The sequence below is a fragment of the Gossypium arboreum genome, chromosome 3 (genome assembly GCF_025698485.1).
Source record: "Gossypium arboreum isolate Shixiya-1 chromosome 3, ASM2569848v2, whole genome shotgun sequence".
Classification (NCBI taxonomy): Eukaryota; Viridiplantae; Streptophyta; class Magnoliopsida; order Malvales; family Malvaceae; genus Gossypium; species Gossypium arboreum.
The window spans coordinates 87,262,614-87,286,569 of record NC_069072.1 but is presented as its reverse complement, the minus strand read 5'-3'; the positions used below and the strand labels follow the sequence as shown (position 1 = coordinate 87,286,569).

The 23,956-nt window shown below is 37.3% G+C and overlaps 1 non-coding gene across 1 annotated transcript; it reads left to right on the top strand.

Annotated features, from left to right (window-relative positions):
• Positions 1–21,851: 21,851 nt before the first annotated feature.
• Positions 21,852–21,957, top strand: LOC128291306 (small nucleolar RNA R71). Its single transcript, XR_008281082.1, has one exon. It is a non-coding gene; the product is annotated as a small nucleolar RNA R71 (small nucleolar RNA).
• The last annotated feature ends 1,999 nt before the right edge of the window (positions 21,958–23,956 follow it).

Here is a 23,956-nt window from a genome sequence, read left to right as displayed (position 1 = left end):
ATAAGGTAGTTATGTGATGCATACGTGAGCAATCTATGAGACTATTCCTATGATTATGTGACATCGGATCAGTGTGAGAGGTTATGTGAAATTATACAACATATCTATGTCACATGAGCTCACTTTTATGTGAAAGTTTATCTGCCTATTGTATATGATGAGATGTGCATATTCGGTAAAGGGATGGTATGCCCGAAGGAAGAGTGAAATAAAATACGAACAACTATGTTATAATTTGATTGTTATCTGTTGACACTACTTAAAACTTACTAAGCATTGTAATGCTTACTCCGCTTACTTTGTTTCCTCTGTTTTATAGATCTCATTTGGAAGCTGGACTCGGGGATCATCGACAACTAGTCACACTATCATTATCCAACGCTTGTTCTTGTTATGTTTTGAATTATTTTATGGCATGTATAGAATAGACCATTGGTAGAAGAATATTTTGGTTAATGTATATAAGCCATGCGAAAATGGCATCTTTGAATGTGTACTTATAGAAGTTTAAATTTGTATCCTTGACTGTCTTTAGTATTTATCTAAAGGAATGTTCTCAAAAAAAAAATTACTGTTCTGATATGAGTTTCAAGTCTGGTAATGCCCCTTCACCTATTCTGGCGACGGATACGGGATAGGGGTGTTACAACCAGTCTAGGCTAAATCCCTTACAACGACATATACTCCTATGAGCACGGATCTGAATTACCAGTCCAGGCTAAATTCAAATCCTAATTGGATTACCCGTCCGGGCTAAATCCGTTCACACATATTCTTCGGGAGGCTAGATCACTCTGGGATCACCCGTCCGGGCTAGATCCTTTTTGCCGTCAATTCATTTTTAGAAAATCCATCAGATATCCTTTTTATTCAACCGAGACAATTTATCGACTTTTCATCAACACAATATTTATCATACATTGTTTCACAATGAATATCAATATTATAATTCATAGATGAATATACAATTTTTTTATGTATTTAATTAGTCTACATTTGAGTTACACGAACTTACCTAGTAGTCGTTTCAGATTCATACTTCGGTTACTCTGAAACCTTTTGTTTTCCTCAATCGGCCTTTGGAATTGGTCTCTCGGGGTCTATATCAACAAAATAAATTACCAATACATCACACTATTCATTTTAGGCCTAAATTTCACCCCGGGCAAAATGACCATTTTTCCCCAAACCTTTCACACTTTTACAAATTAGCCCCTTGGCTCGTATAATTAAATGCATGTAATTTTCTTAGTTACCCAAGCCTAGCCAAATACTTTTCATACTTATAGAAGCCCATAATTTCCTTCATTTCACATTTTTCTACCCATTTTTATAAATTTTACAAAATGGTCCCTTAAGCCATTTCCATGAAAATCTACTTAGTAAAAGTTGTTTACTATCCTTTAATGTAATAGCCCAAAATTGGGTCTAGTTGGAACAGAGGTTTCGTGACCACAAAATCCGAGATAGAAATAATTATTTTATGACTATTTTGAGGTCTATGATATGATTGCATGATTGTGTGAACATTTCGTGAAGAAATTCTATGCATAAAGTGCTCAATTTGAAGTTAGGGACTAAATTGAATAAGTTGCAAAACTTTCATTCTAGAAGTTTCTAGTATGAAATTGCTTTGAAATATTAATTAGAAGGTTAAATAGAAATTTGACCAATTTCTAAGTTATGGACAAAAATTGGACATGGATGGAATTTTTGAAAGTTTATAAGGAAGGGCATTTTGGTCATTTGGTAATTAAAAGAAATAAAAAGGGAAAATAAAGCCAAAATTGACTCATCTTTTTCATGGAGGCCGAAATTAGCATGGGGGAAGCCATGGCTAGGGTTTTCAATCTTTCCAAGCTCAATAGTAAGTCCGTTCTAACCCCGTTTTTCAAGTTCTTTACATTTTTGGAATCCCGGTAATTTGATTAAGCTTATTCTAGCAATAATTTAAGCTAGGGTTCATATTTTGAAAAATACCCATAGGTGAAATGTGTTTATTTTGATGTTTTATGATAGCATATGAGGCTTTAAATTATGTTAGACAACTTGTGCTATTCGATTTTGAGTGAAAAAGAGTAAAATGGCTTAATCGGTAAAAATACCTAATAGTCTTAAGTATATGCTAGAGTGAGAATTTGATGTTGTCATAGAAGGGAAAAGTGATCAGCATGTCATGGAACATAAGAATAAGGGATGAAGTTTAATTCGCGAGCCTAGGGAAAAAGTGTAAATATGCAAAAGTTTAGGGGCAAAATTATAATTTTTCAAAAGTTTGAGTTAAAGACTGTTTTGAATAGTACATTAATTAAATAAGTAAAATATGACGTTTTAGATCCCGAAAAACGAGATTTGAACCTAGAATGAGAGAAAAATCGAAAATTAGGAAAGTTGGTAAAATGGCCGTTTTAGTATCGAGGTAAGTTCATATGTATAATAAGTATTAATTTATGCATGTTTCAATGTAAAATTGATATATTTACTATGATTGTCAAGGTGTTGAAAGTATGTAAGTTGTGTGATAATAATACAATAATAATGTCTGTAATTTATATTTAAAAGTTAAATTTAGTGAATTAAGTGAATTATGTTAAATTAAATGTTTATGGTGCCCAGTTTATGAATTGATTTTAAAATATGTCTATGGTACATGAAGGGCATTGAATTATCATGTATAAATGTGATTTCTATGATTATGGATATTATGGGAAATTGTAAGTTCATATGATTTTTAATAAGGCAATGTGTAATTTAATGTTATTGCCTTGATATTAAATGAGATGTAAGTTTATATGTAAGTAATACATCAATTTTACTTGTATTATGATATTTTATAATAATATTGGAAATATGTTTGCTGATAATTACTTGATTGGTGAAATTGTTGGAAAAAGAGAGAGAAATCCCGGTTGAACCTTCGGAAAGATTGGATGATACAAATGGTATGTAGCTAGGTCACATGTATGGTGCTGAGTGCACATCATGTGTACAAGAGAGCTACAAGACATTATGATGTAGCTAGGTCGCATGGGTGATACTATGTGTACACCATGTAGACAAGAGAGCTACGGGATATATGTAGCTAGGTCGCATGCGTGGTTCCAGTTGAAGGACACCATGTAGACAAGAGAGCTACGAGATAAACTGGCTAGGTCACATGGGTGGTACTAAGTGTTCACCATGTGTACAAGAGAGTCGAACTATATAATGGGTGGAGCTATGTGCTGAAACCACCAAGTATCGAGGATTGATCCGAAGTGTTCAACGGGAGACTCTCTATGTATTGCTTTGTGAGTTTTGTGATGAATAAGTGCAGGAACTTGGTTATGTGAATGATGTGTACATTAAGTGACTGGGATGTGGTAAGGTTATAAACAAGTAAGTTATACGTGAGGATGATTTTATGGTGACCTTGTGATCATGGGCCTATACTTTTGATGTATGAAATGTGGTGAAAATGATTTGTGATATGTATGTTAAAATGAGGTTAATACAAAGAAAATGTGAAAGAGTGAATTAGCAATAAAACTGTTTTGGACAGTAGCAGTGACGTGATTTTGAAAAATCACCAAAAATAGTATAAATTGAATCAGAGACTTAATGAGATATAAAATTAAAGCTTAATGAGTCTATTGTCATATAAAATAAATATAGCAAGCAAAGAAGTTCTATATTTTGAGATATTTATGTTTTTGTGAGACTTGTTCAGAATGATTACGTGATCCCCTGTTCTGACTTTGGAAAATCACAAAAATTTGGGTAAAAATAATTAAAGGCTAAAAATTATATTTTTTAAATCCCTAATGAGTATATTTTTAAGATAAGTCAACAAGAACATTATCCGAGTTCTGTACTGTAAGATAATTATTTTTTAGTGAAGAGAGGTCAGAACTGTCAGAAAGTGAAACAGGGGAAATTTTAATGAATAAACTGTACTAATTTTCTAAACCAAAAATTATGAAAATTTTATGGTGGAAAGATATGTGAGTCTAGTTTTAGGGGAAATTTACGGATCTTAATTTGGAGCTCTGAATCTCAAATTATAAATAATTAAGTGACTATGAGTCGTGTGGATAGTTTGATGTGAACATTTATTAGTAAATTGTGAAATCGTACTTACAAGAATGCTATATACATTAAGGATGTGGAATGGAGAGGAGGAAGAGGAAAATAAATATATGTGGAATACATGGAAACTATGGTATATGAAATATTGATATAATGAAATAAATGATATGTGTTTATAAGAAAACAAAAAGAGAATGTTATGTATCATGACATGTATATATATATATATATATATATGACTAGTCTCAATGTAATGCTTGTTGGGTATGAAATTGAATTGAAATGTTTCAGGCAAACATGTTATTCTGCGCATTTGAATCGTGGTATTTTATAAAAATATGATCTAGCTTTAAATATGAATGTTTGATGATTAAGCTGGAGATATTTGGTAAGATGATAATCTTGGTATAAATGTATAAGTGGTACTATAATAAACAAGGTAAAATGAGTATGAGGGACACATGTATGATGACATACAAATGCTATGTTTGTGGTTTAATTGAGGATGTTTAATCATTAAATGATTATCATGTTATATGCTTTTGATTTTGTATAAGTGTGTAAGAGATCAAGGTTGACCAAAGCTTGGAAAATAGCCTAGGTATATTCCCACAGAGAGAGACACGACCATGTGTCTCGGTAGTGTATGGAACACGACTTTGGGACAGGCGTGTGGAGCCTTAAAGCATGAAATTTCCAAGATTTTCGTAAGTTCTCGGTTTAGTCCCAAACCCTTTCTAAAGTATGTTTTGGGCTCCGTAGACTTAAATAAGGGACTATGTGTAAGAGAATGAACGCTTTGAAATATGAATAAAATTTTATGGCTCGTATTTTAGTTTAATGTTTGAATGTTTTTCTGGTAACGCCTCGTACCTTAGCCCGGCCTCGGATACGGGTAAGAGGTGTTACATTTAGTGGTATCAGAGCAGGTTTAGTCGATTCTCGGACTAACATAGCAAGTGTAAGAGTTTAGTTATACATGCCACAAATATGTGATAGTGTGATGTCTCCCGACACTAATAAGGACTATTTTGTTTAAAATGAAATATTCTCCAACCGAGCTACATCTGACCATTTGATAGCGATATTGAAGTATTTGAATAAAGTGTAGCTATGATGTGTTAAACTCAGAAAGGTATGAATAAGAATTCGGGATATATGTATATGTGATAATATGTGAGATGATAGTTTATATTGTGATATATTTATTCATATTTGTTTGGCATTCATATGCTATTGCATGCTGGACTAAATTAATTAGTAAATGTGATGATTAAAGTTATTCAAAATTCATAGAATGTATGAGTGAGTAATGAGATAATTGGAAATTTTATGTAAGACAGGTATGAATAATAAATTGTTTGAAGTGGATAGTATGATTATAATGACATATGTGGATAATGAAAAAAATGTGTCATATAGATATATGTCAGAATCGAGTTAGAGACTGTACGACCTCACCCCCTTACCGATGAGGTGTATATAACAGAAATTCATGAGAATCATGCTGACTATGTTCCTAAGTGTGGAATTAAAGAGTTTAGTGATAAAATAACTATAGATATGACCAGAGTCTGAGAATGGTTGACAAGTGAAGGACAGAGTTAGAGAAATATCAGAGTTTACTGAGTTATCTTGGGATTCAAATTGATGACAAAGTGTCTCTGAAAGTATCGTCTTGAAAACAATTAGTTAGTAATGCTGGAAATTATGAGAAAGATACCAAACCTCACTCCGGTAAGATTTTCGAGGACGAAAATCTTTGAAGGTGGGGAGAGTTGTAATAGCCCAAAATTGGGTCTAGTTGGAACAGAGGTTTCGGGACCACAAAATCTGAGATATAAATAATTATTTTATGATTATTTTGAGATCTATGATATGATTGCATGATTGTGTGAAAATTTCGTAAAGAAATTCTATGCATAAAGTGCTTAATTCGAAGTTAGGGACTAAATTGAATAAGTTGCAAAACTTGCATTCTAGAAGTTTCTAGTATGAAATGGACTTGAAATATTAATTAGGAGGTCTTAAATAGCAATTTGACCAATTTCTAAGTTATGGAAAAAAATTGGACATGGATGGAATTTTTGGAAAGTTTAGTAGTAAGGGTATTTTGGTCATTTAGGGGTAAAATGAATTAAAATACAAAATTAAAAGCCAATTTTGCTCATCTTCTTCACCATGGACGTGTATACCAAGGGAGACTCCATGGATAGGGTTTTCAAGCTTCCCATGCTCAATTGTAAGTCCGTTCTAACCCCGTTTTTCAAGTTCTTTACGTTTTTGGAGTCCCGATAACTTGATTTAGCTTATGCTAGCAATAATTCAGCCTAGGGTTCATATTTGGAAAATACCCATAGGTAAAATTTGTGTATTCTGGTGTTTTATGATACAATATGAGGTTTTAAATTATGTTAGACAACTTGTGCTACTCGGTTTTAAGTGAAAACGAGCAAAAGGGCTTAATCGGTAAAAATACCTAATGATCATAAGTATATGTTAGAGTGAGAATTTGATGTTTCCATAGAAGGAAAAGTGATCATCATGTCATAAAACATAAGAATAAGGGATGAAGTTTAATTCCGAGCCTAGGGGCAAAAGTGTAAATATGCAAAAGTTTAGGGCAAAATTATAATTTTTCCAAAGTTTGAGTTAAGGACTGTTTTGAATAGTACATTAATTAAATAAGTAAAATATGATGTTTTAGATCCCGAAACGAGATTTGAACCTAGAATGAGAGAAAATCGAAAATTGAGAAAGTTGGTAAAATGGCCGTTTTAATATCAAGGTAAGTTCATATGTATAATAAGCATTAATTTATGCATGTTTCAATGTAAAATTGATATATTTACTATGATCTCCGAGGTGTTGAAAGTATGTAAGTTGGTATGATAATAATACAACAATAATCTTGTAATTTATATTTGAAAGTTAAATTTAGTGAATTAATTGAATTATGTTAAATTAAATGATTATGGTGCCAAGTTTATGAATTGATTTAAAAATATGTCTATGGTACATGAAGTGCATTGAATTATCATACATAAATGTGATTTCTATGATTATGGATATTATAGGAAATTGTAAGTTCATATGATTTTAATAAGACAATGTGTAATTTAATGTTATTGCATTGATATTAAATGATATGTAAGTTTATATGTAAGTAATACATCACTATTACTTGTATTATGATATTTTATAAAAATATTGGAAATATTTTTGTGGATAATTACTTGATTGGTGAAATTGTTGGAAAAGACAGAGAAATCCCGGTTGAACCTTCAGAAAGATTGGATGATACAGATGGTATGTAGCTAGGTCACATGTATAGTGTTGAGTGCACATCATGTGTACAAGAGAGCTACAAGACATTATGATGTAGCTAGGTCGAATGGGTGATACTATGTGTACACCATGTAGACAAGAGAGCTACGGGATATATGTAGCTAGGTCGCATGCGTGTTCCAAGTGAAGGACACCATGTAGACAAGAGAGCTACGAGATAAACTGGCTAGGTCACATGGGTGGTACTAAGTGTTCACCATGTGTACAAGAGAGCCGAACTATATGATGGGTGGAGCTATGTGCTGAAACCACCAAGTATCGAGGATTGATCCGAAGTGTTCAACGGGAGACTCTCTATGTATTGCTTTGTGAGTTTTGTGATGAATATGTGCAGGAACTTGGTTATGTGAATGATGTGTTCATTAAGTGACCAGGATGTGGTAAGGTTATAAACAAGTAAGTTATACATGAGGATGATTTTATGGTGACCTTGTGATCATGGGCCTATACTTGTGATGTATGAAATGTGGTGAAAATGATTTGTGATATGTATGTTAAAATGAGGTTAATACAAAGAAAGTGTGAAAGAGTGAATTAGCAATAAAACTGTTTTGGACAGTAGCAGTGATGTGAATTTGAAAAATCACCAAAAATAGTATAAATTGAATCAGAGACTGAATAAGATATAAACTTAAATCTTAATGAGTCTATTTTCATATAAAAGAAACATAGAAAGCAAAGGAGTTCTATATTTTTAGATATTTATGTTTTTGGGAGACTGATTCAGAATGATTATGTGATCCCCTGTTCTGACTTTGGAAAATCACAAAAATTTGGAGAAAAATAATTAGAGTTTAAAAATTATATTTTTAAAATCCATAATGAGTCTAATTTCAGGATAAATCAACAAGAACATTATCCGAGTTCTGTACTGTGAGCTAATTATTTTTTAGTGAAGAGAGGTCAGAACTGTCAGAAAGTGAAATAGGGGAAATTTTAATGAATAAACTGTACTAATTGGCTAAACCAAAAATTATGAAAATTTTATGGTGGAACGATATGTGAGTCTAGTTTCAGGGGAAATTTACGGATCTTAATTTTGAGCTTTGTAGATCGAATTATAAATAATTAAGTGACTATGACTCGTGTGGACAGTTTGATGTGAACATTTATTAGTAAATTGTGAAATCGTACTTACAAGAATGCTATATACATTAAGGATGTGGAATGGAGAGGAGGAAGAGGAAAATAAATATATGTGGAATACATGGAAACTATGGTATATGAAATATTGATATAATGAAATAAATGATATGTGTTTATAAGAAAACAAAAAGAGAATGTTATGTATCATGACATGTATATATATATATATATATATGACTAGTCTCAATGTAATGCTTTGAAACATCCTGATTTTCAGATTTATTCGCGTTTTTCAATATTTTGTAAAGATTTTAAAATTTTGTATTTGGATGTGAAATTAATATTTTGAGTAGGTAAATGGGCTTATAGAAGGCCCATGTGTTGGCTAAAACCCAGTTGAATTTTTGAATTTTTGGACTTAAGAGTTAGGGGTTCTGGCTAGATGGCCCTTGTATAGAGATATGGGCAATTGCATCACAAAAAGAGCCTTAGTAAAGTGGCAAGGGTGACGCCACTAGGCTCCTAAAAAGGTGGCGTGTGGAGCTTTGAGGGAGGCATGGGATCGATTCCCTGTGTTGACAAATAGATGCATTTATTTTTAAGTCTTTGGAGGGTAAGTGTTGGAGTCCAGGTGGATTCTGCTAGAGGAGAGTTTGAATCAGTCTAAACGCTTGGATTAAGGAGTGATAAGGGGAGAGATTTAAGGGATTAGGAGAGAGGTTAGGAGTTGGCCAAATTTTGGGAATTGAAGGGGGAAAAATCGGCAGAGGGTTATGAGGTTAGTATTTCGGCACCTAGGGTATTGAGTGGTGCCGTTCCTTTCTGCTCAGACATCACAAGGTTTTTCTTTTCTCTCTTTTTCCTCTCTAACTGAAACTACCACTTCCCCTATTCTTCTTTTTCTATTTTTCTTATTCAAAACAATTAATCAATTCTGCTGTTCATCAATACTTTTGCCGAATCCATAAAGCCGAAATCTTGAACACACATTACAGGTACCGATTTCTTCAGAGCCAAACCCTTTAACATTATGTTTCCATTAATCAACGTTTATTCTTTTTGAACTATAGAGACCCGTCGGCAATTCTAGATCCAGGTTATAGTTCCACATTGTCATCTCCTTCATCACCCAAAAGCCGAAAAACCATAGATTTGGGGGCTTATAGCCGAAACTTCAAAACTTTGGGAGTCGAGTTCTATCGTCGTTTGAAAGATAAATCTGCATCAGATTGCATGGAGATCAAAGAGGAGTAAGGGGTAAGTGTTCATCATCTCAGATCTGGTCATATTTTACAAAGTTAGGAAAAGCCGAAGTCCCTAAAATCTAGAAAGGCTGTCGATTTGGGCATGTGATTCTAAGGGTTTTTAACTGACATTTTCTGTCAATGATTAGTGTCTTCTTAAGTGTTGGATTGAAGGAGTGGGTTGTTGGAGCAATCGGATTCGGAGCTAGCTATCGATTTTGGCAAAAAGGTAAGGTTTCAAAGGCTTTTAGGGACATGGTTTGATCATGGATAAGTAAGTTTTAGGGTTTAGTGATTATGGTTTGTAAATAAGAACTGTGCTAATCAATTGTAGGACATCGGAAGAGATCTCAGTAGCAGTCGTCGCGAATCAGGTGTGTACCGAACACCCTTTCTTAGTTCAATTCGGTAAAAGCTAAAATACCGAAATTCCGGCATTTCATGGGCTTGTGAGTATGCGAATGCTCTCAAAGACGTAGAGTAATTGTTAGATCTAGCACCGCAATGTGGTAAGTAAGTTTGTGTGACGTCTTAACGTACTTCGAAAAAAGAGGGCCTCGATGGGCCAAAATCGGGCCCAATGGGCTTCTGGACCAATATGGGTAAGAGATGGGCAAATTAGCTCATTAGTTAGATGGTGGAACCAAATTGCATAAAGCGCTAAAAATTATCAAGTAGCTTGTAAAGTTGCGTAAGTCTGAAATTACCCTTAAAGAGTATAATTAGAAATACCCCTAGGGTTTAAATTGGCTAAACCGCATGATTGATTAATCTTGTATTGTACATGATATGCTTTATTAATATCATTGCATGGGATTGGGGTATTGATGGAGGAAGTATTGAAAGTGGTTCATCCACGTCTTGGAGGCTTTGCCTTAACTTATCGATATTTGAGGCGTTCTCGCAACTGTGGAGTGTAAATTTGGGTGGGTTGAGATATTCCTACATGGAGTGTAGAAATTTGGTGCGGGCGGTGTAGCGGTTGGTGGGTTGAGTAGTCTCCCAGATGGGTTTGCATGCATTACTACTATTGTTACCTATGTTATTGAATCGGGCCTATGGGCCACATTGTTATGTAAAAAGGGCTAAGGCCTTGCTATTGTATTCGAAAAGGGCTTGGTCCCTTGTGTATCGTTATCTGAATAGGGCTTAGGCCCAATGGGCTCGAGCTGATTTGGGCTTTGGATGGGTTTCAGATACACCGAGTTTTCCCAAACTCACCCCTTTTTCCTTCCATCCTTGCAGGTGAGCCCTAGTTGGTGGACCTAGAGCTGGGCGGGATTCGGAGTGGCCACACGTTTTCTGCAAATTCGTTTTCTTCTGGTGAACTAGATTTTCCATATTTTTCGTTTATGGTTTTGGGTTTTTGTAATAAGCCCGCTAATTATTTTATGGTTCGGGTTGTTTCTTTATTATTTAATTCTATTACGATAAAACTGAACTATGATAACTAACAAAATAGATTAGCTCTAGGACGCGTTTTCAAAAACATTAAGTGATTTCAAAATAACACGAATACGAGTAAGACTTCCACTAAGCAAACATTTTCAACCTTAATCATTTTCTTAAGATGGACCTAACCAAACGGTTTTCTCAAAATTATACGAGATGTTAGAGTGTGGCAATGGCGGTGTGCATGTCTAGGATTGGATCCGAAGGGAGTTTGGTACTTAAGCAGTCCGACGGACTCACCTCCTCTTCTTCCTGGTTTCCTACCTGGTGCACAGCTTCTATTCACTTTAACCTATTTTTAAAAGTGTCTTTTACAACACCAACTAAGTTTTCCAACTAAGTAATACGGAATGTTTTGAACGCTTTGATGTGGCGCATCAGATCCGGTCATAACGTCTAGGCCGGGTTTGGGGTGTTACATTTAGTGGTATTAGAGCCTGGTTGCAACAACTCGGCTGTGGATTGGGTCCGAAAATCTTAAAAAAAAATTCTATAAGTTTTTCAAAGATGTTCAAAGTTTTTCTATTGAACGAGGTTAAATCAATAGTTTTAAAATAAAAGTGTTTTCAAATGAAATATTTTTATTTTCAGTAAACAAAAACATGGGTTTTTTTATGGACTGATAAAGAAGTGGCACACTGAATCCCCGGCACCAAGTCTGTAAGTGTTCTTTTTCTGCTTTAAATGTTTATATGGGCTGAATGGAAATAATACTATAGATAGTCTTGAGCCTTAGAGATAGTGCTATTGATAAGGTAGTATTAGGGCTACAAAACCGAGACCGTAGCTAAATTGTGATTGCGCGAAAATAACTCTGAAACTCTATCTGTTCATAAGACATTCTGTAATAAACAGTGAAACCAGTAAACTAATGTCATAAAATTCGTAATCAGATAAATTGTTATAAGTACAAGGGCTACTCGAGGAAGAGGCCGTGGTCGAGGCCAAGGTAGCACTCAAGCTGGATCTGCGTCATCTGAACACATGCCAGCTGGCGAGGCACATCCACCGCCGGTTAATGAAAATGGGCCGTATGACCGGGCCGCAGGGGATGACACTTTGTCTCAGGCCATGTTGAGGGTTTTGGAAAGGGTGGCCGAAGCTAACATCAGGCCCATGAATAGGGGGTCCATTTCTGAACGCCTTCGAGCCAACGGAGCTGAGATTTTTAGGGCCGTATCTAGAGTGGCCCCAAATGTGGCTGAGTACTGGTTGGAAGCCACAGAGCGGATCATGGATGACCTGGACTACTCAGTAGAACAAAAGTTGAAAGGGGCGGTGTTGTTGCTACGGGATGAAGCGTATCAGTAGTGGATTACTGTTAGAGAGGGTACCCCAGCTGAGAGGGTAACATGGGAGCTATTCAAACAGACCTTTAAGGTAAAATATGTTGGAGCTAGCTATGTGGATGCACGTAGAAAGGAGTTCTTGAATCTGACTCAGGGAAATAAGACCATTGCTGAATATGAGGCTGAGTTTCTACGATTGAGTCGGTATGCTAATGGCATCGTTCCCACCGAATACGAGTGCAGCGTTCGTTTTGAGGATGGTCTCAGAGATGAGTTAAGGGTGCTCATAGCTCCGCAGAGAGAGCGAGATTTCGCTGCACTAGTGGAGAAGGCTAAGATAGCCGAGGAGGTGAAACAAACCGAACGAAAGAATCGTGATAGGGATCGAAATCGGTTCAGGAGGGATGCTGGACCAGCGGGTGCTGCAAATCGAAATGTTAATAGAGCTAGGATGGAGGAACCGGTTCGAGCAGTTCCGGTGAACACAGGTAGACCGCAAGCTTGTGGGGATTGCGGCAGAACGCATCAAGGAGAGTGCTGAAAGCGTTCTGGGGCTTGTCTTCATTGTGGGTCTAAGGAGCATAGGATTAAGGATTGTCCTAGGAGGGCCACTCAGGCTCAGGTGGTAGAACAAGGGGCTGTGCGACCGGCTCAACCTGTGAATGATGGACCGCCGCTGCCAAGAGGTCGTGGACAAGGTCGCGGTGGTAATGGCCGTGGACGTGGGGCACCCGGCAGGGGTATTGGTAACGTGGATGCTCGTCAGCCAGCTTTGGTGTACGCTGCTCGTCGCCACGAGGAGGGTGACGCACCTGATGTCATAACTGGTACATTTTTTATCTATGGTGTACCTTATACTACTCTGATTGATGTGGGATCAACCCATTCACATGTGGCATATAACATTTCTGGGGCACTGGGTGTGCACTTCGAGGAGACTGTTTTTGGGGTGTCTGTGATAAGTCCTTTAGGTCATTCGATTAAGGTAGAGAAACTCTTCAAGGAGGTGCCTTTACAAGCTCTTTGTTTTTCTTTTCTAAGCTCTTCGGCTTTACAAGCTCGCTCGACAAGTACTACGAACTCTCGTATTTCAAGAATACCAACGAACATTTTATGTCTTCATTCAGCCCATCCTCGAAGCGTTTACACATGATGACCTCGGACGAAACACATTCCGGCGTATCTACTAAGTCTAACAAATTTTCGCTCGTAATCGAATCGACATAGAACCTTGCTTAAGCTCAAGAAATTCCTTTCGTTTTGATCAACAAACCTCGGTCGATATACTTTTTCCAAAACTCGGTTTGGAAAAACTCCCAAGTTACTTACTCTCGGGGCACTGTGAAGTCGAGTGCTCCACCAATAGTAGGCGTAAACACGTAGCAAGGAGATAGCACACTTTAGGCATTCATCGGTGTACAAGATAGCTCATCGAGTACCGGATAGTGTTGTCCAACCAAAATTCAGCTTGCTCGGCATAAATCGCTATCCGTGGCTTTAAATTCAGTAGCCCCATGTTTTCGGATTCATCAAGCGAGGGCTTATTCGACCTTATTTGGTCGATTCTAGGAAGCATTGTAGGTGCAGGGTGTGTTTGTTGGGAATGGAGGTTGTGGAACAACAGTATTAGTTCGAATGTATTGGTTGAACCAATCATTCATCACGCTATAAAAGGCTTGCCTAGCCTCATCATTCGGATTGCTAGCAATAGGTTGAGAGTCCGCCGGCGCTGTCCCTTGTGCGGGAGCAGGTGCCACACTCTCCACATCATCAGCTATCGCTCGGTTGGGATCGGGATCCATTACTATAAATAAACACAAATTCAAATGTCAGAAATCACCACACTATCAATTAATCACAAAATGGCATGTATAGCTAGACCCAAACGTATTACAGTAGTCCTAGAATCGACTAAACCGTAGCTCTGATACCAATAAAATTGTAACACCCCGTACCCGAGTCCGTTACCAGAGTCGAACACAAGGTGCACACAGACTTAACTTAATTGTTTCACAGTCCATAAAAAAAAATTTTCAGACTAGCTGGTTACTGCATCACTGTCGCCTTAAAAATCATATCTTGAGTTTTAAAGCTCGAAAATAAGTTTTGTAAATTTTCCCTGAAACTAGACTCATAAGTCCATCAACATATTTTTTTCTAGAATTTTTGGTTGGGCCAATTAGTACAGTTTATTAGTTAAAGTCTCCCCTAATCCAGGGTTCGACTACACTGACCTTCACGCATTACGAATTGGATATCTTCCTGTACAAGGCTTCAATACTGATTCCATTTGTTTCTATAGAAACTAGACTCAGAGAGGAATTTATACATATATGGCATGACTCCTAATTATCTCTGGTTAATTTAAAATGAATTTCCAAAGGCGGAACAGGGGATCCAGAAACCGTTCTGACCCTGTTTCACGAGAACTTTAATATCTCTTAACATATAACTCATATGACAGTTTCGTTTCTTCCATATGAATGTAGATTCATCAAGGTTCATTTACATAATTTATTCACTATTTAATACTATTCCTACTATTTTTAGTGATTTTTCACATCCACATCACTGCTGCTGTCAGCATCTGCCTTTAAGGTAGGCTTTACCTATTTCATGATTTCCATGATTCAATTGGCCCTTTTTGCATACATAGCACAAAGTGTGATCATGATTAACCATTCCAATGGCTAATCGTTTCAAAATAATTCCATACCTCATAATGATCAACATACAAACGATTATAGTACTATGCTAAAAACGTATATAAGCCATTTTCGCATGGCTATCCAAGTTTACACAAAACCGAAAGGTACATGACCTACAACAAAAGGGTAGTCCTATACATGCCATTTCAAAGTTCAACCAAAATTGTACCAAAATGGGGGCTTTGATAGTGTGGATGACTTCGACTTCGATGATCCCGAATCCGATAGCTAACGAGCAAAATCTATAAAACAGAGAGCCAAAGCAACGGGGTAAGCATTTTAATGCTTAGTAAGTCTCAAGTAATGAAATCAGCTTTGACTAAAGTATTACATTTACATAACTAAATGAATCACTTTATTAACACATTCTCATAATCATACTTACTTCACATTACCGACCCTTATGTTTATACACAAAAGAACAACTTAGCCAAAGGCGGTAGCTCGTTTATCAAGCGGCGAATACTTACTTGTAAGGACTCAACTAATTCAAGCACGCATTGAACATACCTCATTGCTGGAATTTTCACAAGTGTATAAACTGAAATTTTACAGCAAGATTGCTCATTTCGAATCACGTACCTTGGATTTAACCGGATATAACACAAGCACAATTGCCTTTGGGTCTTAACCCGATTTGGTAACTTGCACAATTGCCTTGGTCTTAGCCGGATATAACAACTTCATACGAATGCCTTGGTCTTAGCCGGATATAATCACTAGCATAAATGCCTTGGGACTTAGCCGGGTATCATTCAAATGCTCATGTACACATATATCAATAATCACGACACATCCATATTTCATTTTCGTTACTAAGGCTCAAACACAAAATATTTATCAAACCTTTACAATTTCGGCTCAATAGCCACACACAAGGAGCATGATTTCAATATAATTCAAGTAGGGTCATTACTCAAGACTTACCTTAGATGTTGTCGAGCGATTTCGAATGACTACTCGACTACTTTTTCCTTCCCTTTATCTGATTTAGCTCCCTTTGCTCTTGAGCTTAATTTGACAAATAAATTGATTTAATCATTTGAGCATCGAAGAGGAATTCAAGGTACTTAGCCAATATATATACTCATTAGGCATCAAAGTCGCATATGTACGAAATCATGAATCGAACTCAACACATTAGTTAATATTCCTCTTAGCCGAATTTTCTAAGCCAAGAATAGGCATCAATATGCTTGCCTCTAACCGAATGCATGCACACCAATTTCCCTCATGTGGCCGAATATGCATGTCCATGTTGAGGCCAATTATACACTTAATACCACACAAAAACAACATACATTTTACTAACTAACGCATTCCATATTGTAACTCAATACGCATCAATCATTTACTCCATAACCGAAACACCATCATATGTAATTATATGCCTTGAGATAGTATATATGTCATACCAATACATCATGTGCAAACATATATATATATATATATATATATATGCAAGAGCCGAATCATAAGGATGACTATGACTATCCCATATATTTTCATTATGGCCGAATGCTCCTTCTACCCCATTTACCTTCACAAAGCATGAACTTCATCATCCAACTTACAAGCTTACAATGTCATGAAGTTTAACCTCATAGTATCTATCAAACTCTCACTCAAAAGTGCTAAAAGAATATTCAATAATCATCAATCCACCATCACATGCACCATTACAAAGCTTCACTTTTAGCATGCAAATGATATCAACACAACCTCACCTTAGCGAATATCATCTCCATGACATAGTAAGGATTTGAACCATGGCTAGTTAGAACTCAAGCTAACTACTAAAATATACATGAATCTCATGGCAAAACATCAAACTTACCTTAATAGTGACCTAGGATAGCCGAATGCTTCACTCCCTTCTTCCCTTTTTCCTTCAATTTTCGGCCAAAAGATGTTCAAGGATGAACACACACATTTTTTTTTCTTCTTTGTATTTTCTCTCTAGTTTTGGCTCAAAGAAAGGATGAACAAAATTTTTTTCTTTCTTTTCCTTCAACTCACGGCATTGGGGAGGGGAGAAGCCTTCCCACACATTTTTTTTTTCATTTTTTTATTACCCATACACCTTAGTTTAATGTCACACATGAGTTAACACACATTATAGGCATCAAAATAAATTTTAAATTATTTTTATGCCTCGGTTTTGTGGTCCCGAAACCACATTCCGACTAGGGTCGTTTTAAGGCTGTCACAGTACGGGTGGAGTGTTGTAGTTGGTTATTGGCTGGTTTGGGCTTGCAGACACGAATATGTCTGTTCTGTTCTGGAATGGGCCTATGGGCCATAGTGTTATCTGAAAAGGGGCTAAGGCTCAGTTTATTGTATTTTGAAAAGGGCTTCGACCCAGTACCCGCTGTTATCTGAATAAGGCTTAGGCCCAATGGGCTTGAGCTGACTTGGGCTTTGGATGGGTTTTCCATACACACTGAGTTTTCCAAACTCACCCCTTTTCTCTTCCATCCTTGCAGGTGAGCCCTAGTTGGTGGACTTGGAGCTGGGTGGGATTCAGAGTGGCCACAAAGATTAAATTTTCTGGTTTTTAAATAAGTTTCAATTAGCTTCCTTTTAAATTTTGCATTTATTTTTGATTATTTCTATTTTGGTTAAAGTTGTAATAAGGCCGCTCTATTATTTTTATTTTGGGTTTTTAAATTACTTAAATCATTTTCAACTTGAGATTCACATCACTTAAATTGAGTCCTTGAAATTGGTTAACTCTAGGTTTACCAAAAATTACTTGTTTCAAACCGACACGACAACCAAACGTCTTCGAAACGAAACTTTTCGAAGTACAACAAAAGTCACGTTTTTCTAAACCCTTAACAATCAATAATGGATAGGTCTCACACTAGTGAATCGGAACATTTCTCTTAAAACTTCATTAATGGTTTTTGCAAAGCTCACCCAAACTTTAGTAAACTAGGTAACTGGGTCAGTGGTAGGTAATGTGACACACCAGATTCAGCCGTAACATCTAGGCCGGGTTTGTGGTGTTACACATGACATATCAACAATAATTATAGATCAATTAGAATTCATTCGATCAATATTATGAGAAAATTACTTAAGCACAAGATCAAATTCAGGGATTTGAGAATAATGCAAAAAGTTAGGCATCATGTTCATGTTCACCCCCCCACACTTAAGATGTACATTGCCCTCAATGTACAAAGATAGATTATTAAAAATAAAGAAAATCATAAGAGGGTAAGAGGTGAAACTCCCTGTTATATGGACGTGGAGCTTGATTATGAGGATGGAGTGTTTGGGAAAAGTGGTAGTTGCCACTGTTCTTAGCTAGATGAAGAAATTGGGTCGTTGAACATGGCACTCGTGAGGTATTGTTTCCCATTTGTTTCTTCATTCTGTAAAATATTCGTAGCAGCTTTGCTTGGAAGTCTGTAGAATCATGAAGAGCTTATGAAGAGTAGGTGTGGAAGAGAGCGTAGTGGGATTACTTGTTAGGAATACCAAAAAATTGAAGAAACTAAAATTTACTAATATAGATATGTCTTTCAAAAGAAAATAATAAAATAGAAATGAAAATAAAAATAAAAAGATAAGAGGATTCAATGATCCTCGTCAGTAGGGCCCTCTGGTGGTAGCGCTGGAGTGGCGATGTGAAAGTGTTGGCACAGCTACTGCATCATGGCCTGCATGTCGTCCATCTGTCTATCACGTCACTGATCTCGCTCGTGAATCATCTTGAACTGTGTAGTGCAATACTGCTCGAAGTGAGCGAGTCAGTCAAAAAGGTGTGCCAATGAAGCAATCGCATGAACTAGTCGCTCCCTAGGTGGCGTGGTAGAAGGCTCCTCATGCTGTGAGGCGTGAGTGTACAGTCGTGTGGAGGAAAAATGGAAGGAAAAAAGAGCCAAAAGTGAGGATTGATACAGGGGGAGTGGATTTGAGGGTGGTTTGGGGGTTGGGGAAGTGAGAATCTGGGGAATGGTGGCCGGAAAAGGGATTAGGGAGTGGGGAAGGGGAGATTTCGACTAGGGTTTTGAAAGGAAGAAGAAAATGAACAGTGATTTGCTTATATAGGGGAAGGCCACATGGCCTAGGGCCACGCCCGTGTACTCTGAAGGTAAGCCCATGTTTTTCGAATTTTGCAATTTAGGTCGTGCCCGATTACTATCCCACGCCCGTGTGTCTAAGGCGTGTGTGGTACACGACCATATCGCACGGTCGTGCCTAGCTTTGTTCATTTCTCCCACGCCCTTGTGTTTGGGTACTACGCCCGTGTATTGTTGTCTACGGTTTAACGACACGGGCGTGTCTCACGCTCGTGTCGAAGAAACAAAATCGAGCCTTGCCCCTCGCACCCCCGTGTTTTTCCATTCCCACGCCCGTGTTCACCTATCAAGTTCACCCACGGCCATGTAGCACGGCCATGGGGATTTATCGCATCCCATGTTTTGGGGAAATCATGTCTTGCTTCCACAAGGCCGTATTTCACGGCCATGTCTCTTCCCTTGTTTGGCCACGGCTTTAGGCACGCCCGTGTGCCTGGCCGTGTGTGCTGAAAAACTTTGCAATTCAAAGATAAAGTTAATGATTCAAAGTGTTAGAAATTAAAAATAAAGAAATCAGAATATGTTAGTGTCGGGTTGCCTCCCGAGAAGCGCTTATTTATAGTCTAAGCTCGACTTACCTCTCTAGTGGATGGTCAGGGTGGTTGAGGAGCTTGTACTCCTCATTCCTGCTTTCAATCTCATCAAAATAAGGTTTCAAAGTATTGTTGTTTACCTTAAAAGTGCCAAACTTTGGGTGACTCACCTCCACCGTACCGAATGGAAAAATACTGAGTACCGTAAGAGGGATTTCCTCATTCGGTGTGGTAGTGACTATGTGGGGATCTGCGGCATCTAGTAAGACTTTATCACCAACCTTAAGTTGATTAAGAAAGGTATCGGGCTTGTTTTGGCATAGTTTCAGTTTATCATGTGTTCTTGGTTTGTGTGCTCACCATTCGTCTAGCTCCTCTATCTGTAGTCTTCGTTCTTCATAAATGTGTCCTCTATCATCCTTGGAACATGACTCGTGAACTTCTTTGAAGCTTAACTTCTGCAAAGTCATGTTGTCAGTTTTAGTAGATTGGTGTGGACTATTACTTTCAATGTTCGATGTGATGCCAGAATTACGAGCTTGAAGGGTGATCGTTTCATCTCCCACACGAAGTGTAAGCTCACCTGTGCCAACATCAATAATTGTTTTAGCAGTTGCTAAAAAGGGCCTCCCTAAAATCAAAGGGGTGTTATTATCCTCCTCTATGCCTAGAACAACGAAATCAAAGGGAAATATGAACTTATCTACTTTCACGAGTACATCTTCAATAATACCCCTAGGGAATCTTATAGTTTTATCTGCTAATTGAATGTTCATCCTAGTTTGTTTAGGTTTCCCAAGACCTAGTTTCTTAAACATTTTGTAAGGCATAACGTTAATACTAGCCCCTAAATCAGCGAATGCATGACTTATATCTAAACTACCAATTAAACAAGGAATTGTAAAACTCCCTAGATCTTTCAATTTGTGGAGTAGCTTATTCTGTAGAATAGCTGAGTAGACTGCATTTAGCTCCACATGCGATGCTTCGTCCAACTTCCACTTATTTACTAAAAGCTCTTTTAAAAATTTCATTGCATTTGGCATCTGCGACAAAACTTCAATAAACGGTAAGTTAATATGTAATTTTTTTCAAAAGTTTGAGGAATTTACCGAATTGTTCGTCTGAGCGGTTTTTCCTTGTCGCGTTAGGGTATGACACACGAGGTTTATATTCGACAGTTACTGGTTTGTTTGTATTTTGACCTACCTCATCTCTCCCTTTGCTTACCACAGTTTCTTGCCTCGGTTCTGGTTTAGGCTCAACAACTCTTTTGTCATCTTGAGTATTAATTGCGTTGAGTTGTTCCCTTGGGTTAGGTTCGGTATTACTTGGCAAACTACCTTGTGGTCGTTCAGAGATCAGTTTGGAAAGCTAACCTATCTGAGTTTTGAGTCCTTGGATCGATGCTTGTTGAATTTTAAGTGATGTCTCGGTATTTTGGAAATGGGTTTCTGACATTGATATGAATTTTGAGAGCATCTCCTCAAGGTTCGGTTTCTTCTCTTGTTGATAAGGTGGCTATTGAAAACCCTGAGGATTTTGTGGCTTTTGATTCTCTTGACCACCCCAGGAGAAAGTTGGGTGGTTCCTCCAACCTGCATTATAAGTATTACTATATGGGTTATTTTGAGATCTAAAATTATTGTTACCCATATAGTTGACTTGTTCCTCTTCGGTTGTTGGATTGAAGGATTGGTATTCTGTATGCACACCTCCTTCGCTTGAGTCACACCTTATTATTGGATGTACCTGAGTAGAACTAAGAAAATTATCAATCTTTTTATTGAGAAGTTCTACCTAATTTGACAGCATAGTAACTGAATCGATGTTAGAAACGCCGGCTGTTTTTGTTGGCTTAGTCCTCATGACTTGCCACTGATAGTTATTCAGTAACATTTCTTCAATGAATTCATAAGCCTCTTCAGGTGTTTTGTTGTTGATGGTTCCGCCAGCAGCTGCGTCAACCATTTGCCGAGTTGAGGGATTGAGACCATTGTGGAATGTTTGTACTTTCAGCCAAAGCGGTAACCCATGGTGAGAGCACCTTCTCAGTAAGTCCTTGTATCTCTCCCATGAATCGTAACGTGTTTCTATATCTATCTGTACAAAAAAAGAGATATCATTATGTAATTTAGCCGTTTTAGCTGGCGAAAAGTATTTTAGTAAAAAAATTTCGGTCATTTGTTCCCAAGTAGTAATTGACCCTCGTGGTAACGAGTTCAACCACTGTTTAGCTTTGTTCCTCAATGAAAAAGGAAATAACTGAAGACGAATGCCATCATCAGAGATGCCAATGATTTTAAATGTATCGCAAAATTCCAGGAAATTTGCTAAGTGAGCGTTGGGATCTTCATCCTGCAAACCATCAAACTAAACAAACTGCTGTATCATCTGAATAGTGTTAGGTTTTAATTCAAAAGTATTTGCAGCTACAACAGGTCTAACTATACTAGATTCAGTTCCTATTAAAGAGGGTTTAGCATAATCATACATCGTGCATGGAACAGGATTTTGATTAGCCACAATTGCAGGAGATAGTTGATTGCCTTGGTTTTCACTTGTTATCTGACTCTGAACCAGACGATTTATTCACTTGACTTGATCCGTGAGACTCTGTAACCTATATTATTATCTCTTTTGAGACTAATAACGTCTAACCCTCAATTGAATTAATCGAAATCTCTTTCTTAATTAAACCCCCTAGGGAAGTAGTCAATCGATCTATGGACTCCCATATTAGGTTTCACCCTAATCTGGCAAAATCTCGTAACCCTATTTCTAGGCGTTCGATCAAATCCGCTTAATCATGCCAAATCTACTCTTAGACAGGGACTTTTGCTCCTCTGCATAAGCACATCAAATCATGAATTAATACCCGGAATATTAACTTAAGCATTAAAAACACAAAATTAAGAGCAAATCAAGTATTTATCATACAGTTCAGATAATAATAACAAGATCCATCATAGGTTTCAACCCCCTTAGGTATCTAAGGGGTTTAGTTCATAATAAAATAGGAGTACATCTCAAAAGTATTAAAATAACAAAATATAAAGAAAACTCTAAAACCCCTGAAGGAATTCTGAGAGAGATCTTTAGTCTTGGAGTAGCTCTGGCTTTTGGGATGGATCGTTTGGCTTTCTTCAAGTAATTCCCGGCGTACGGTTCTGTACTCCAGAAAAGTTTTGGAGAGAGTGGCCCCTGTCTAAGTCATAATTAGGGTGTTTATATAGGCTTTGGATTGGCTTTCTTCCTCCCTAAGTATCCTTTTCCGTGTAAAATACAACTCTTTGAAAAAGGGACACACCTATGTGCCACGACCGTGTGACGTGATTGCCAGGCCGTGTTCGATCCGTTAAATTACACACGGCCGTGTGGGTCAATGGCCAGGCCGTGTGAATCGTGAAAGCCTTAGTCGACACCCTCGAAAGACACGGGCGGGTGAGCTGCCCGCGTGGCAAGGCTTAGGCCATGTCATCTTCTCGATTTGGTCCGTTTTGTCCCTTTTTGTCTCCTTTTTGGCTCCTTTTGACTCTTGGTGCTCTCCTGAGTACAAAACATGAAATAACCGGATTAAGAGCACCAAAATCCATAAATCTAGTAATAAACATCCATAAATATGCTAGGTATTTGGGTAAAAATATGTATAATTTGGCGTTTATCAGCCCATATAAGGGACAACATGCATGTTCTTGAATAAATTTTAAATTTAAATGAAATTTTATGGCCCGGTTTCACATAGTAGTGTGTTTCAAGTCCAGTAATGCCTCGTATCCTGTCCCGGCGTTGGACACGGGTAAGGGGTGTTACACCACTCACGAGAGTCTCACTTCAAATTAGGATCTTCGATTACAAGAACATAAAATACTCTATGTAAAAATCAAGTATGAAATTAATACCCTAAGTATATTTTCTATCTCCCAAAAATTATGTGTTTAAACTGATTACATGTAACACCCCTCACCCGTATCCGACGTCGGATAGGGTTCAAGGCGTTACCGGGGTTTCACATTCACAAACATAGTAAATCAGGTCACCGAGTTTCACTCAAATTTAAAACTTTTCAAACATGAACATCTCGTCCCTTAAATAGGCCTTTGAGGCCTAAAACATACCTAGGGGCAGTTCAGG